The sequence below is a fragment of the Haliaeetus albicilla genome, chromosome 13 (genome assembly GCF_947461875.1).
Source record: "Haliaeetus albicilla chromosome 13, bHalAlb1.1, whole genome shotgun sequence".
In the NCBI taxonomy this organism is placed as follows: Eukaryota; Metazoa; Chordata; class Aves; order Accipitriformes; family Accipitridae; genus Haliaeetus; species Haliaeetus albicilla.
The window spans coordinates 15,622,455-15,636,780 of record NC_091495.1 but is presented as its reverse complement, the minus strand read 5'-3'; the positions used below and the strand labels follow the sequence as shown (position 1 = coordinate 15,636,780).

The 14,326-nt window shown below is 39.6% G+C and overlaps 1 long non-coding RNA gene across 3 annotated transcripts in view; it reads left to right on the top strand.

Annotated features, from left to right (window-relative positions):
- LOC138688590 (uncharacterized) overlaps positions 1-14,326 on the top strand; it is a 117,653-nt gene that overhangs the window by 44,509 nt on the left and 58,818 nt on the right. For 2 of the 3 annotated variants that reach the window (XR_011327467.1, XR_011327465.1), the window contains one exon: positions 3,491-3,750. The exons of the other annotated variant lie outside the window; for it this stretch is intronic. This is a non-coding gene — a long non-coding RNA (uncharacterized lncRNA). The remainder of the gene's footprint in view (positions 1-3,490; positions 3,751-14,326) is intronic. 3 annotated transcript variants of the gene reach the window in all.

The window sequence follows — 14,326 nt, the reverse complement described above, 5'->3', positions numbered from 1 at the left end:
GCCAAGTCTAGCTTATGCCTTCACTAATGGAAACTCACTCAAGTGAATATTGTTGCTTGGTTTACATTAGCACAGCTGAGGCCACAGGTTGGCCTAGAACCTAAAAATTTGAACACAAGGTGAAATAAAATCAAGTGTCTACTAATGCCTAGAAATGTGAACAGTGGACTGGGTCTAAAATTAAAAACAAGGAGAGAGAAATACCAGGCCTTCATGTAAAACCCATGGATATATTTTAGGTTCTAATTTTTCGTAATCATTAATTTTGGACAGTCAGGACCTGATTATTCAGAGTTGTTAAGAATGCACAGTCCTTAGCTGAATTTTCTTAAAAGTAAACCTTTGAGGTTTATAGCAAAAATTATAAGTCTCCTAGCCTTCTTAAACACATGTGAGGTTTTTTCTTTTTCAAATTACCCATGGCAAACTGTTTTCCAGGGATCTGATTTCTGCCCTTCACACTTTTACAGGTGTTCTTGAAAATGCAGAACAAATGTACCTTGCTGATAAGCAACTTGTTAGGTTTCACTTTGTGTTTATTCATGGCAGAAATCTGTATTGGTATGTATGTAAACAATAGTGTTTATGTGCTTCATTAATTCAAAGGATAAATAAATGTAGAATAAAACGAGGAAACATGTAGGAAGCTGTTCAAGGATATCAGATTTTAAGCTACCTGTAACCTTCATAATTATTTCAATGTTCTTCCTCTGTTATTAAAAAATATAATGCAGACATTATAATGATAGTAATGATCAGTAATTAGCTGAGATTCTACTACCTTTCAGATATTTAAGTCATGAAATACTAGAAGTCTTTTTGATAGTGATGGTTAGTCATTGGCAACAGATACAGACTTTTAATGGGGCTGAAGGGCTTCATGGCAGCAGGAATGCTGAGAGAGCTGCAGCCATCGTTCAGATCCCCTTCCTCATGTACAGTCTTTTTACCATACAAGAAGACTCTGCCAGTCTTCATGGCTCTTCATGCCAGAGCCATGAGCTCTGCTTGCAGAAAAGACTGTTGCAATTGTACTTCTGGTACCATCCAGAAGTGCTAGTTTGGGCTTAGATGGGGCAGAGATCAGGAAAGACTCACTGTGCTGGTATCTGCAATGAGCTTCAGATCTCGTGTAATCCTGCTAGTCTTGGAGGATCAAATACTCCAGAGTCCTTACTGAAACTGCTGCCCCAGCCTAAGCTGAGCCATAGGAGCGATCCTTATCTGGACAGGAGAGCAGCTCAGATAAGGAGAGGGAAATGCTGATGGCATTTTCTCAAAACTTGTGTGAATCTCCAGAACTGTTCAGTGTGAGGCATTCCCATAGTACACTGGCCTGGGCTAGATGATTAAGGCTTTGGTGCCAGAAAGATTAGTACTGGAGTGGGTGCCTACTTGCATGGGCACACGACCACATTTCTGACAGTGTAGCCGTAAGATGGCTTTTGTCATTTGTGGATTTGTTCTGCTATGGCATGAAGCGAGGGTGTGGTTCCCTGGCTCTTAAAACTGCTCCAAGCCAGGGCTGAGCTGGCTTGCTGTCCTGCAGTCCCCTGGCCACACAGTTGTGCTGCTCTCCTGAGCTGGATCTAGCACTGATGTGAATGTGCAGTGAACAAATTTAGAGCTGCAGAGAGAGATCAGTCAAATTAGTTATCTGCATGCTGAGGCCGCCTCTTCTTTCCAGCACTAGGCACCCTAAAACTGATAGATTGTATCAATGAACCTGAAGTTTTCCCATTGATCAGATAAAATAAGGAAATTCCTCTTTCTTCCACCACTGAAAGTTTCTAAGCTTCTAGTGGGACCTAAATCAGGGAATTAAGAATCTAGATATTACTGAATTTATCTTCTCCAGGACTCGGTTTGTTCTTGTATACATGAAGATAACAGCGTAGTTTTGTCTCAGATAAAGATGCTCGGACAGCATTATATGTATTGCTATAGCTATTGTTACCACTCTCCACAAGTATAGGCTATGGAGAGAGAAGACTTGCCAATATAATCAGCATTATTACAGATTTCTATTTCCTTTAATTATTGTATCTTCAGAATGGCTTTGTTTGGTTCCATTCCTTTGAGGAGGATTGCTTTATTTTTTTAACTTATTCTTATACATTTAATCTGCCTTAAAAATAATATTTTGAAAATGGTCAAGTAACTTAAGACCTTCTCTCTTTCTCAGATGTGATCTGGTGCTTATATGTGGGCCTGGAAATGCTATTACCTGCCAAAATTGTAGTGAAACTGGTGTGTTATAGACATCTAAGACTTCTGAGACTCTTGGTCTCCTATGGAAGATCTGGCACTAGTCCAACCATTTAAGTTACTGGTATGTGTTTTTATTGAAAAACATCCCAGTACAACCACATTTATAGATATAAAGACATCCTATGTTGTTGTTTCCCTATACTGCTATTTCCTTTCTAGATTGAAATAGGTGATACTGCTAAGGGTACCAATATAACTGCATCAATATTAAATGTTGTATTAACTATATCTGACAACTTGTTGAAAGTTGTGACAAAGACTCCTAAGTGCTAGCCTGTTTTGAAACCAAGATTTAAAGTCCAATTCTACAAAACTTCTTCACTCTCTTCTTAGATTGGGGCTTTTTGTCTGTTTGGCTCTCTTGAAAGTTTTTACAGTTAGGTTTGTGCTGCCAAATCGGATCAGGATTCAGACTTTGGGTAGGACTTCAGGTATTATAATTTCTGTCTCAGAATAATGATATGACAAGGATTGGGAATAGTGTGAATGAAGAGTAAGGCTTGAAGCTTTTGGAGCAGAACTAGCTCTCACCAGAGATAAGTCCATGCTAATGTTACACTTCTTTTATGGGGCTTATTTTGAGCTTCCTTTAGAATTTTTGAGGCAGTCATCTGAGAACTAAACAGCATAGCTGCCTAAAAAGTAAACAAATGCTTTTAGATGTGGTGGGCAGATCGGATTGGATGTGAGTTCTAAGAATGTACAAAACTAAGTCAGCTTTATTTAGCAACAGAATGGTTACTGCACAGTGGTAGCACCACATGTGACTCATGTTGCAATACCATTAACCAGAGAGGTTGGACACAGAGATGACTGTTCTTGGCCTTGCTGAGAATACCAGTAAGATGTCTAACCACTGCCAGTCATGCTGTTTCTCAGCTCACGTGTTAGTCATATACAGGAAGAGGGGGGGAGGGAATAATCCAAATTCTGTTGTTCCCTACTAAGTCACACTGAGTAGCACCTAAGTATTACAGCTGCTGGATTTCCATAGGCCACTCCAGGACTCCTCCCATCAGAACACCACAGCTGAGTGATCACAACTGGCCATCAGGGAGCAACTTTGGGTCTACTGATTCAACAGGAAAACTGGTTTGGACCTGGGCTTCTCTATGACTGTCACAGTTGCAGTGTCAGCCTGTCTGTGTCGTGTATTGATCTTCAGTCTCTGTCCTATTACAGTATTGATTATGTAACATTAATAATTACTTTTTTTCAGAGTGACACGAAGCTTGCACCTTTTGCTTTTCTGGAATGATGTGGGACACTCCCCCCCCAAGACAAAACAAACCCAACCTTTCTTTTTCTGTCCATCTCCTCTATATGGTGCAAACCCACCTTTTGCTAGAAGGGCCAGCAGTTGTTGCAAGACCCATCATGCATTGTACACTTTTGCTTCTTTTCATCCCTCTGATTTTTTTTGCTGAATTATCTGATTCCTGAAAAGCATCAAAGACAAAAGGAGAACATAAAGCAAAGGTAGGACTTCTTTTTCTTAGGGCCACTCAGCTTCCAAGAGATCTGAAACAAGAGGGCCCTTCTAAGTGCCACAGCAAGAGCATGTTTTTCTGTAAATGCTCTCTCATTCTCTCTTGCTCTCGCTTGCTTTAAAGCATACATCTGACACAAATTAATCTGCAGGGTTTTTAGTCATTTCCCATCCGCTGCTGGGGCAAATTAGACTTGCTGATGTTGTTTTGGCCTAACCCTGAAGCAGCATGAAAGGAATGGCCCAGAGGGAGAACGAGCATGTTCTCCTTGGCTCTTCTTCCATGTACTCTCTGGCCTGCTCAACAAAAAAAAATGAGTTCAATTGGCCTGAAAGGCACTGGGAGATTGAAAACCCCTCTGTAGTACCTTAAAGAACCAAAATTACTTAATTAATGTGGAGGCCATTATGTGTGGTTACCATATGAATGAGTAAGTGGACTGCCTGAGTTACAGAGCAGGAAAGAGGAGAGGATATCTGAGGTCAGCCTTGTCAGGGTAAAGGAATCCTAAACAATGAGGGCATTGGTTTAAGGTTTGAGGAAGAATTTGAAAAAGAGCCCTGAGAGTGAAATTAAATGAAGCATGGGAGAGTATTAGTGGAGATTAGCAGTGCTGTGAAGGAACCCAGAGCAGACTGCCAATCGCCCCTAAGCACAGGCAGCTTTAACTGGGCTGCTGCAGACAGGAATTAGGCAGTATGCTGCTGGAGTTTGACTGAAAAGTATTTTCTTAAGCAACATTAAAGAGATTCTCTTCCACAGACCCCCTTCTTTCATTGGCTTCTGTGAACATGCCCCTTTTACCTGCGTGTTTTGGGTGTGGTGGGTTTTTTTTTTGCCAGGTAGACTTATGACAGAAGTAGAAAAAACAGAGTCAAGATTTTAAAAGAACTCTGGCACTCTCAGTGTAAATGTGAGATTCATTAGTAGCACAGGGTTGTCATTGTGAACGTACTGCTTCAGATGAGAAGAGGACAAAGCCTAATGAAATTAATGTCTGTGCTTATAATTGAAGTTGGTGAAGAAACTGATGAGATGCATTTGCTCACATATAGAATGAAAGGGATGGATACTGGTTTAGTGAAAACTAGATTGTTTTTCCAAAATATGAATCCTTAGTGACTTAAATTTTTCAGAGTTCTTTGAGACCATTTCAGGATTTTTCTCTGGATTTTATCTTATTAGCCATAATTTCCAGAAAGCAGTACCTGTGATAGAAAAAGCATCCACAGGACAAGAAGCACTTGATGGTGGTAATGTTCTTGTAAGATGTTGGCTACAGCATTTATTTTCTTGGTTTTGGTTTCATTTGCTGTGTTTTTGAAATGGTATTCACTTACATTTTCTGGAGTAACAATCCTGACTGCTGGATATCAGTTCCTAGCACTTAATTTTCCTAGCAGCTATAAACAGAATTGTTGCTAAAAGGAAGGGGAGAGAAAGTAAATAATCTCTCTGAAAATACTTTTATTGTGTGTAAGCTTTCCAGAAGACAATGGACTAGATCTTGAGTAACATTTGCAAAACTGTCCATGGGACCCAAGGTGACACCTGCCAGAGCCTGTAGGAAGTGAGGGATTGTATTTAGACCACGTCCTTCAGTTATAATTAATGATCTCAATTGACTGTATGAATTGGTAGCACTTAACAGCCTTGGAGAATAGTCATTCAGTGATTTGGTGTTAAATGCTGCTGTACTGTGATACCCAATAGCTGGTTATATGGATGTAATCTTAATATCCATCTTTGGAAAGCTGCATTGTATCCTCCTTTATATCTTTATTCCTAAAGACTGTAGGTAATCTTGTATTTTACAACTGTAAGTCTCAATCACTGGGCTTAGCCTTCCAAGGCAGCTCCTGCATGCTCCTGAAGTACCAAGAGAACCTGTGTGCCTAAATTGCCTCCAAGGAATGGAACAAAAGGCTTAAGTTGCCTTGTGAAGAGGCATACTTAAAACTTTACTAGTTTATGTCCCTAAAACATTTAGGTGCTTCTGGGAAGGGGATGGGGTGGAGCCCTGACTGTTAATAATGCCACAGTTTTCAAGTAACACTGAAACTGGAGTCTGGCTGGTGTGTTAAATTGGAGTGAATTAGTGGAATGCACACAAATAGTGCTTCATTGCATAACCTGCATTTCAGAAGCAAATTGGGTGACATTTTCCAACTTTGCCTCTGCAGCAATTGTTTCATTCCTCTGCAAAAGAACAATTTAAGTAATTGTATTTTCCCTCAGGATAGGAAAAAATTATCCCACCCCCAGCCCTTTCTCTCTTATTTTCTCTTCTGTTAATTTTATTGAAACCAAAATTGTTTGAAATATTAAATACCATTGGAGGCCTCCCATTACTAAGGCTAAAGCTGTGTGGGAAATACTTTTCTAACCTGCAAAACTTTTGTGTTTTCCTAAACATTCCTGTTCTGCTCTGAGATAAAACCAACCCCTTTTAAAGGCAGGAGTACATGTGCTTATATTTATGTATAGGTGTTAGAGTTATGAAAGTGGTATGTAACCCCACAGAAGTTTCAACTTCAAAATACCTCTTTTTTTTTTTTTTTTTTTTCCTGACCAAAGAAAAGAAAAAGTTGCCAAAAAAAAGGTAAATTGTTCCATGATTTCATTCTCTACCCAGAGCTTGAGCAGGCTTGCTAGCAGGGCACTGCCTTTTGGCTGAGTGCTCTGCAGGTTAATATGAAGGCCATCAGAAGTCTGAAATTAGTAGGAGTCAACACATCATGGCCCCACAAGTACTTAGACTGCTTTCAAAACATATCTTCCAGCCTGGCTGAGCAAGAATTAAATTCCCTTTGGAAAGCAGTGTTGCTTGTGACTCACTTGTCACACGCTCTATAGCTGTCACATGGAACTTCACTGGTAGTTTTCCAAGGTAGGCCTGACTAACATGTTCCACTTAGTGTAATGGAGTGTCTGTGAGTGGCTTAAGCTGGACTTTGCAGTGAAGCAGAGGAGGTGTGTTTGGGCAGTTCGCTGCAGGCCCCGCTAGGAAGCAGAACTACCTGTTGTGCCACAGATGAGGCCAGTGCCTGATGGCATGTGAATTTGGACACAGCAGAAACAGGTTAGGAAGCCCTCCAGACAAAATCCCTGACCAAACCTGTTGTGTGTTTCTCTGTATTTTTTTTTCGTTTTACATTGAAAAAGAAAATCACACCATATAAATGAGAAATAAAGATCAAGCTAGGGTTTTTTGTTTGTTTTTTTTCTTAACTCTAGAGCTAAAAAAGCTGGCAGAGGAATTGCACAGTCTCTAAACAGTCTGCATGGCTTCTGGTAACAATAACATATGTGATGCTCCTGCTAATTCTGAACTGACCATGGAGTTACTCAACATATCTTCCTGCACTGCAGCACTGATTGCTCAACATATGGCCTAAATAGAGTTTGCAGCTGAGTGTGACTTTCTGTTAATGTAATGTATAATGACCAAATTTTGCCAAGTATTACTCTAATCAGCACTGGAGGACATGTTTAATTAAGAATGCTTTTTCTACTAAACATGTTGCAGGCAATATATTCCTGAATCATAAACTATCTCTGTTTCTACACTCCCATCTGAATAAAACACAGTAACTTTTTATTGAAAGGTTTTTTTGTGTTACTTCAAACAGGCTTTAACCCTGACACTGCTTCTTAATGAAATCTAATTACAGAAATGTGATTTCATTTTAAGAGGTTTTTCTCTGTCCTTGCCAGTTCATGGCAACTAGAAATCCTTTGCCTTAGAGCTCACATAGAAGAGACTCATATTACTTAAACTTTCAAGCCTTCTTCTTCATGTGTGAACCACAAGTATATTAACTTTCAATGATTCACAAATTAAGCTAATAAAAATAAAGGCAGGGAGGCTGGTAGCTTCACACTTTCTAAGAGTTTGGGAAGGGTGTTTTTTTTTTTTTTAATTCTAAAAAACCTGAAAACCAGCTGAAGTCTCAAGAAAAAATGAGCGATACACAAGATCAAAAACTACATAGTTCTTTTAAAGGATTCTGGATAACTAATCCATTATTAAGATTCCTTTTAATGGCTGGTGCTCCTTCTAATTGGTTAAACTACTTAAGGAAGTATTTCAGTGCAATCATTAGCGTAGAAAGCCTGATTGTTTATGCCTTTTGATCACTGATGCTATCAGGGGAGAAGTTGGATTTTAATATTCTTGAGAAGGATGAGTAAAGTTCTGACTGCCATCCATGCTTCTTGGTTGTAACATTATATGTCTAAGATCCTTAAGTTGCATATAGATATCATCTTATTTCCTCTCATCAAATGTTTTCATAATAAATACCCTTTTTGTACTATTTATTATATGCTATCCAGTGAGCTCCTTGGGAATTGAATAACTTGGAAGTAAGGGGGAGAGAACACATTCTCTTTTTTGTAGGCCATGTGGACTATGTTGTGCCCTGGAGATAAATACTGGCTTTGGGATTTTTTAATGAAGTATTTGACTTTCTATGATTCAGTGTGAGTAGTTGTAGAGACTAAGTCATCTACCATCTGGATTTCATCTGTTCATATTTGACCTAGGTCAACAAGGTCTACCAGAGTAGGGCTAAAGAGGTATTTATATAAAGAAATGTATCGCTTAGTTTTGGTCTGGCAAGTTTTCCAGCATGTTCTTTTGCTCTGAAAATTGAGAAGGAATCCTCTCAGGTGAAGCTTTCCTACAACATTTCTAGTGCTTCCAGCCTTGAGATACTATTGCCTTACTGCGTTTTTCGTTTGGTTCTTCCAAATGAGCCCAGAGGGGAGATGCATGCCAAGAACATCAAACTAAAAGCTGGCTGGTCTGAGGATATATTGAAAGTACTGAAAATAGACCATGGCATTTGTCATGGGCTAAATTCATTCTTGGCATCAGCAGGTAGTCTAACAGTGCTTGGTCCTTAGTGATACCTGGTAGTAGAAATCAAAGGATTAGCATCTTTAGCCTAAATTGCTTAGAAACTATAATTATATTGCCAGGGATATGTAGTTGTACCTTTTCTGGACTGAAACCAGTGAGAACTTCATACTAAAGAAATCCATTATGGGTGCATACATGAAGCTGAAATTTTGATCTAGAGAGAAACTGTACCAGTTGTGCAGTCTTGCTGCCTTGGATAGTGGCCAAAAGTAAAGTTGATTTTAAAAAGTCTGTCAAAGATAGTGTCAAAACATTCCTTGTTAGGTAAGTAGATAGACAGGAGCATTTTATGTTAATCTGCTTCAGAGTGAGGCTGGAAAGCAGTTTTTAAAAACACATGTGTTACTGAATTCAAAACTGTGTTTTGTGAATCATTAGCTCACATTGTACTCATAGGTAGGCTCTGTTATTTGTGCTGATTTCCAAAATGCTGATGGGAGCATGCCCCTGTAAGTAGAGCTGAGTGAATAATGAAACAGCAAATAACTTATCTGATACGTTTTGGTTAGGTTCAGGATGTTTGCAAGAAAACTGTTTTGGGGGGTAGTATTTTACACTGATGAGCAGCTACCAAGTCCTGAAAAGAAAAGTTGCACTGTCTAGCTGCTCTCCGCCTATGTGTGCGCACATGCAGCTCTGTCATGCAGGCTGGTGGATGCAAATGAAACCTTTGGTTCTGGAAAGGTGCGTCTGCCACTCTTCCCCTCCCCCAAACCCTGCTTTCTGCTGATATGTTTGCCAGTAAAACCCAACCCTGTGAACATTTGCAGACACGAGTCATAAAAAGAGGCCAGGCACAGCAACAGTTAAAGATTAATAAAAAAATATTAAGTCACTGCCCTGGTTTCAGCTGGGATAGAGTTAATTGTCTTCCTAGTAGCTGGTACGGTGCTGTGTTTTGAGTTCAGTATGAGAAGAATGCTGATAACACTGATGTTTTCAGTTGTTGCTCAGTAGTGTTTAGACTAAAGTCAAAGATTTTTCAGCTTCTCAAGCCCAGCCAGTGAGAAAGCTGGAGGGGCACAAGAAGTTGGCACAGGACACAGCCAGGGCAGCTGGCCCAACTGGCCAACAGTGTATTCCATACCATGGGACGTCCCATCTACTTTAGGAACTGGGAAGTGGGGGCGGGGAATCGCCGCTCGGGGACTGGCTGGGTGTCGGTCGGCGGGTGGTGAGCAATTGCCCTGCGCATCATTTGTACATTCCAATCCTTTTATTACTACTGTTGTCATTTTATTAGTGTTATCATTATTAGTTTCTTCTTTTCTGTTCTATTAAACCGTTCTTATCTCAACCCACGAGTTTTACTTCTTTTCCCAATTTTCTCCCCCATCCCTCTGGGGCGGGGGGGGGGGGGAGTGAGTGAGCGGCTGCGTGGTGCTTAGTTGCTGGCTGGGGTTAAACCACGACGGTCACGGAAAATAGGTGGGTTTTGTTGTGGTTTCCCTGGCCTCTCATCTGTCCCCTGAGGAGGATTTCACTGGGAAGGAAAATAATTTAGTTATCATGACTGCTGTTATAAGTTGCTGAATGTTTGGTTTAGGCAAAACTTATAAATTTGACTCCTTATTTCTGCTTACGCAGACCTTATAATGTCTTTCGGAGAATCCTTTTTAAAAGGTCTTTGAATCGTTGTAGCTTAATTGCAACGAAAACTTCAAGCACAGTCATTCAGTTTCCAGTCATGGCCATTGTAATTTAGACAGTAAAGGAAAAGAAACCTGAGGAGGGAGGCTGTTTCAGAATGAAAGGTGTGATGGCTGCCCACTCTCCGCTATTTAGTCAGATGTCTTGTTTAAGACTGTCCTGAGTTACAGGAATTTTGCATTTAGCAGCCTGTTGTCCCCCCCATGTATGTGGAAAGCCTCTGTCAGCAATCATGGGGAGAAGAGACAGTTTCATGAGGTGAGTGGGAGGTTATCCTTGATTATAAATGTATTATACTAGCATTTTATTTCAAACCCTTCTGCTCACATGCATGATTCGTTCAATATGCAACATGACTCTCTACCTGACTTGTGAACTTATGTGGTGAGGATGAAATTCCTAGCTTGGGGAAGCAGCTGTGGTATTGATTCATATAAAGTTCCTGTGTTCATCAGAACAGAAGATAATGCTTAACTTGCCTGATTGCTTAGGCCCCCGATTCTGTAATCTACAGAAAAGTAGATACGCACACTGCACACTTACTAGAAAGGGATTAAAGTTGAGTATCTAAAGCATTTGGGCAATCCTCTCTGGACTTGGAAGCATCAGCTATAATCAGTATAGGAATAAACAGGTTTTTTAATATAGATGAGAAAATGCTAGAAACCTCTGCTACACCTTGAAAATGCATTTTTGGGCCTGAAAGGTTTCTTCTGGCTGTACCAGCTGGCCTAAAAAGTTTCTCTCTCGCTGTACAAACCCTGCCTCAGAAGTATCACAGGTTGTCACTTATTTCCAAATTCTCCTTTCAGAGCAGAGTATAAATCTCCATGTGTTTCAGCACTGGAAAGCCCCAGTTTGGAGTGGGATCCATAATTAATACTACTACAACAACATCTCAATAGCTTTCTGTGCAAGGGAACCCAAACACTGTCTTTAGTTCACTCTTGATCCCTGTGCCTAAATTAAGGGCTAACATTAATTTAGATCCAGACTGAATATGGTTATCTTACCCTCATGAATAAATTCCAAACAGTAACAGCCTGGGTAACCTCATATATAACTTTCCTGGTTGATTATCATTACTCCTGAAAGTATAAGAGGAAGAAGTTAAACAGCATTCTTCAGAATAAACTCTGGACTTCTACACAATCTGAAGCATTACAGCTTCAAATGATAAAAATGGTTTGCCCTTTTTGTGGCCTGAGCTTAAAGAGCATATAGCTGCCCAGTTTACTTACAAAAAGGAGGCTAGACTGCTGATGTGTTACTTGGAAGAAATCTAACGGTCTGAAAACACGCAGAGAGTGTCCTGCCCATAAAGTGCCTGTCCTAAAGCAGCAGATCTGGCATCTTAAAAGGCAATGTGAATTTGATAGGTTTCTTTGTTTAATTAAAGGAAATTATTTAGCTAAACTGCAACTTTTCTGGCTGATAAAGCTGCAGCTATCACACAAGAATTTCTGCCTAATGGCTATTTTAAGTAGGTGTTGAGTTATATTGTGTTCTTATTTTAGTATAGGAGATTTCTATTTTTAAGAAATTATTAGACAGCAGTTACAGTCTGTACCATTAAATTTATTAACACTTTAAAACTTTGACTTAATTGAATTTTTGTAGTCTCATAGGAATTATCATGGTGATTTACACTGCTGTATGTTCTGTAACTAGTAACAGACATTGGTCCCCATCTCCCTTTTGTGCTCTGAGCACTTGATATGTGATGTTTTTTTAGCTGGCTTGGTTTCCTGGTGTCCTGAACAAATATTTCCACAGTTTGCTATCACTGCATTTAACACCATCAGTGTAGTACCTGACACTGTCCTAACTTGCAAGGATTGCTTTCGAGGCTTAGAGTCCCTGGCTGTTTTGCTCTCACAGCTTACTGGGCCATTTTTGTAATATGAGTCTTGGAAACTAGTCTGGAATCACCAGCTTCTTTTCAGAAACTTTTGAGTGGTCCCAGTGATGAGCTGGCACAAGCAATCACACTATGAGATAGAAAATCAGTCCAGAAGGTGCATTTGACAAGCTGGTATTTAAAAAAATTCTCCTCTTCCCCTGTCCAGCTGCCTGGTCACATCTGTTTGGCTACATCCTTGTAATCTAATGAAACTGATAGATTAAATATTTGCAATGAATAATTCAAAGCCCTCTGAACTCCCCAGCTCTTTACTTTCCCCACAAATTTCCAAGTGATTTGAAGAAATAGATTTACCCCATGGTACTGTTTAGCAATCCAGGTGCACCAATCCCAAGACGAAATGGTTATGTTTTAGGAAGAATGTAACTGTTGAAACTACATGACTAATCTTTTCAGTGAGCATCCTTATTTCATTCAGGATGAAGAGATTGAATTTCAGCTTGTATTTTGAGTTATGTATGAGGCTTAAAAATTAACAGGGGGAGTTGTGAGTCTGGTTTATATCACAGTTTCTGGAGGGTCTGTATCAAGATCTTTTCAGACAAGTCACAGCTAAAATTATTATCACATTTATTGCTCTTCTGTTATAACTTTTCCATGTCTCTGAGTGTAGTAAGAATAGGTTGACAGATACATTTCATTTTGCATTGTATTTCACATCTCCTAAAATCTGCCATTGTCTGCTTCCCCTAAAAGGTATGCAGAAGAATCCCACGTCTCCTTTCCAGTCTGTTTACGTATTTAATAGACATGCTTCATCACCAAAACCCCTTTTCTGTTTACAGATTCAAGGTGCAAAACACAATGCACAGATTGCTACCCATAGAATATATTTGGGCATGTACATTGTATAATTAACTTCAAGAGTTCCAAGTTACGTATTGTACTAATTACATATAAAGAAACTTATTACATGGCTAGAGTTGCTTGTTGCTGCTTGTGAAAGTTCACAAAGTGCAGAACCTCCTTTATCTGTACCGTGATTCCACAGCTATCAACCCACTGAGGTTTGATGATTCAGAAGCAACTATTCCTAGGGTCAAAACAGGTCATTGGAGTATCCTCAGAGATTTAAGTTGTGGCTTATTTATATCCTGACTCAGCTAGGTTTCTGATTCTAGGTTCAGACTTGTGACCTCCCTTTGTTTTCCTTAGCAGACCATGGAAGTTGCAAAACGCTGGTGGAAAGTGTACATGGGAGAACCACATTTTCCATATAATTTTATTGCAGTCACTGAGATTGTCTTGGTACTAGTGCATTTCATTAGAAGTTTGGATAGTTTCTGCTACTAAAATAATGGAGTGATATGAGATGAACAAAGATGAAAGTCAGATTTTTCAACAGGGTATCTTGATGAAGCTGAAAAAAAAATAATTCACACAACATTTCAGGTGATAATTGTCCCTTTTATTTTCTAACCAGCACTTAGCCAGGCTACTGTCTGGAAGCTGGATATCACAACACTTAAAGGGAGACAACAAACAACTTCTGCAGGAGTGTCCAAATTGAAATGCAAAAGCAAATATATGCCTTTGCGCATGTCTCCTTAATCTTAACACCACAGAAACTAAACATCCTAACAGTATCTAAAACACCATGCCTTTCCTAAATTCACCCCAAAGTTGGAAACATTGCAAAGGGATGAATTACAGAAAATTCTTGCCTTGTACTGCCACTGCAATCCTGTACCTTGCAAATTTTCATCTCTCAACTACACTTTGCCTCATGGGGAAAGAAACTCTGATATGATGCTTACTTCTATAGAGTAGAGGGCAGATCTAAAGCAAGGATAATTGCAGTGAGCAATATATATTTTCTTCCAAAGAACGGTAGCACTTTTGGTGGAAGCTAAGCAGCGTGGAAAGAGGTAATAGGTTAGAGAGACACATGTAAAGGAGATCTCTTGTATATGTTCAGCCTGCGTTCAAGTTAACCTCCCTAAGCAATGAAATGCATGTATGTAACATTTGTGTGAGTATGGACTCACTGTATTGCGTGTCTAGTACACTCAGTAGTCATCCCTGTGTTCTGCCAAGTGGTTATTAGAGACTCCATTAAAAAGT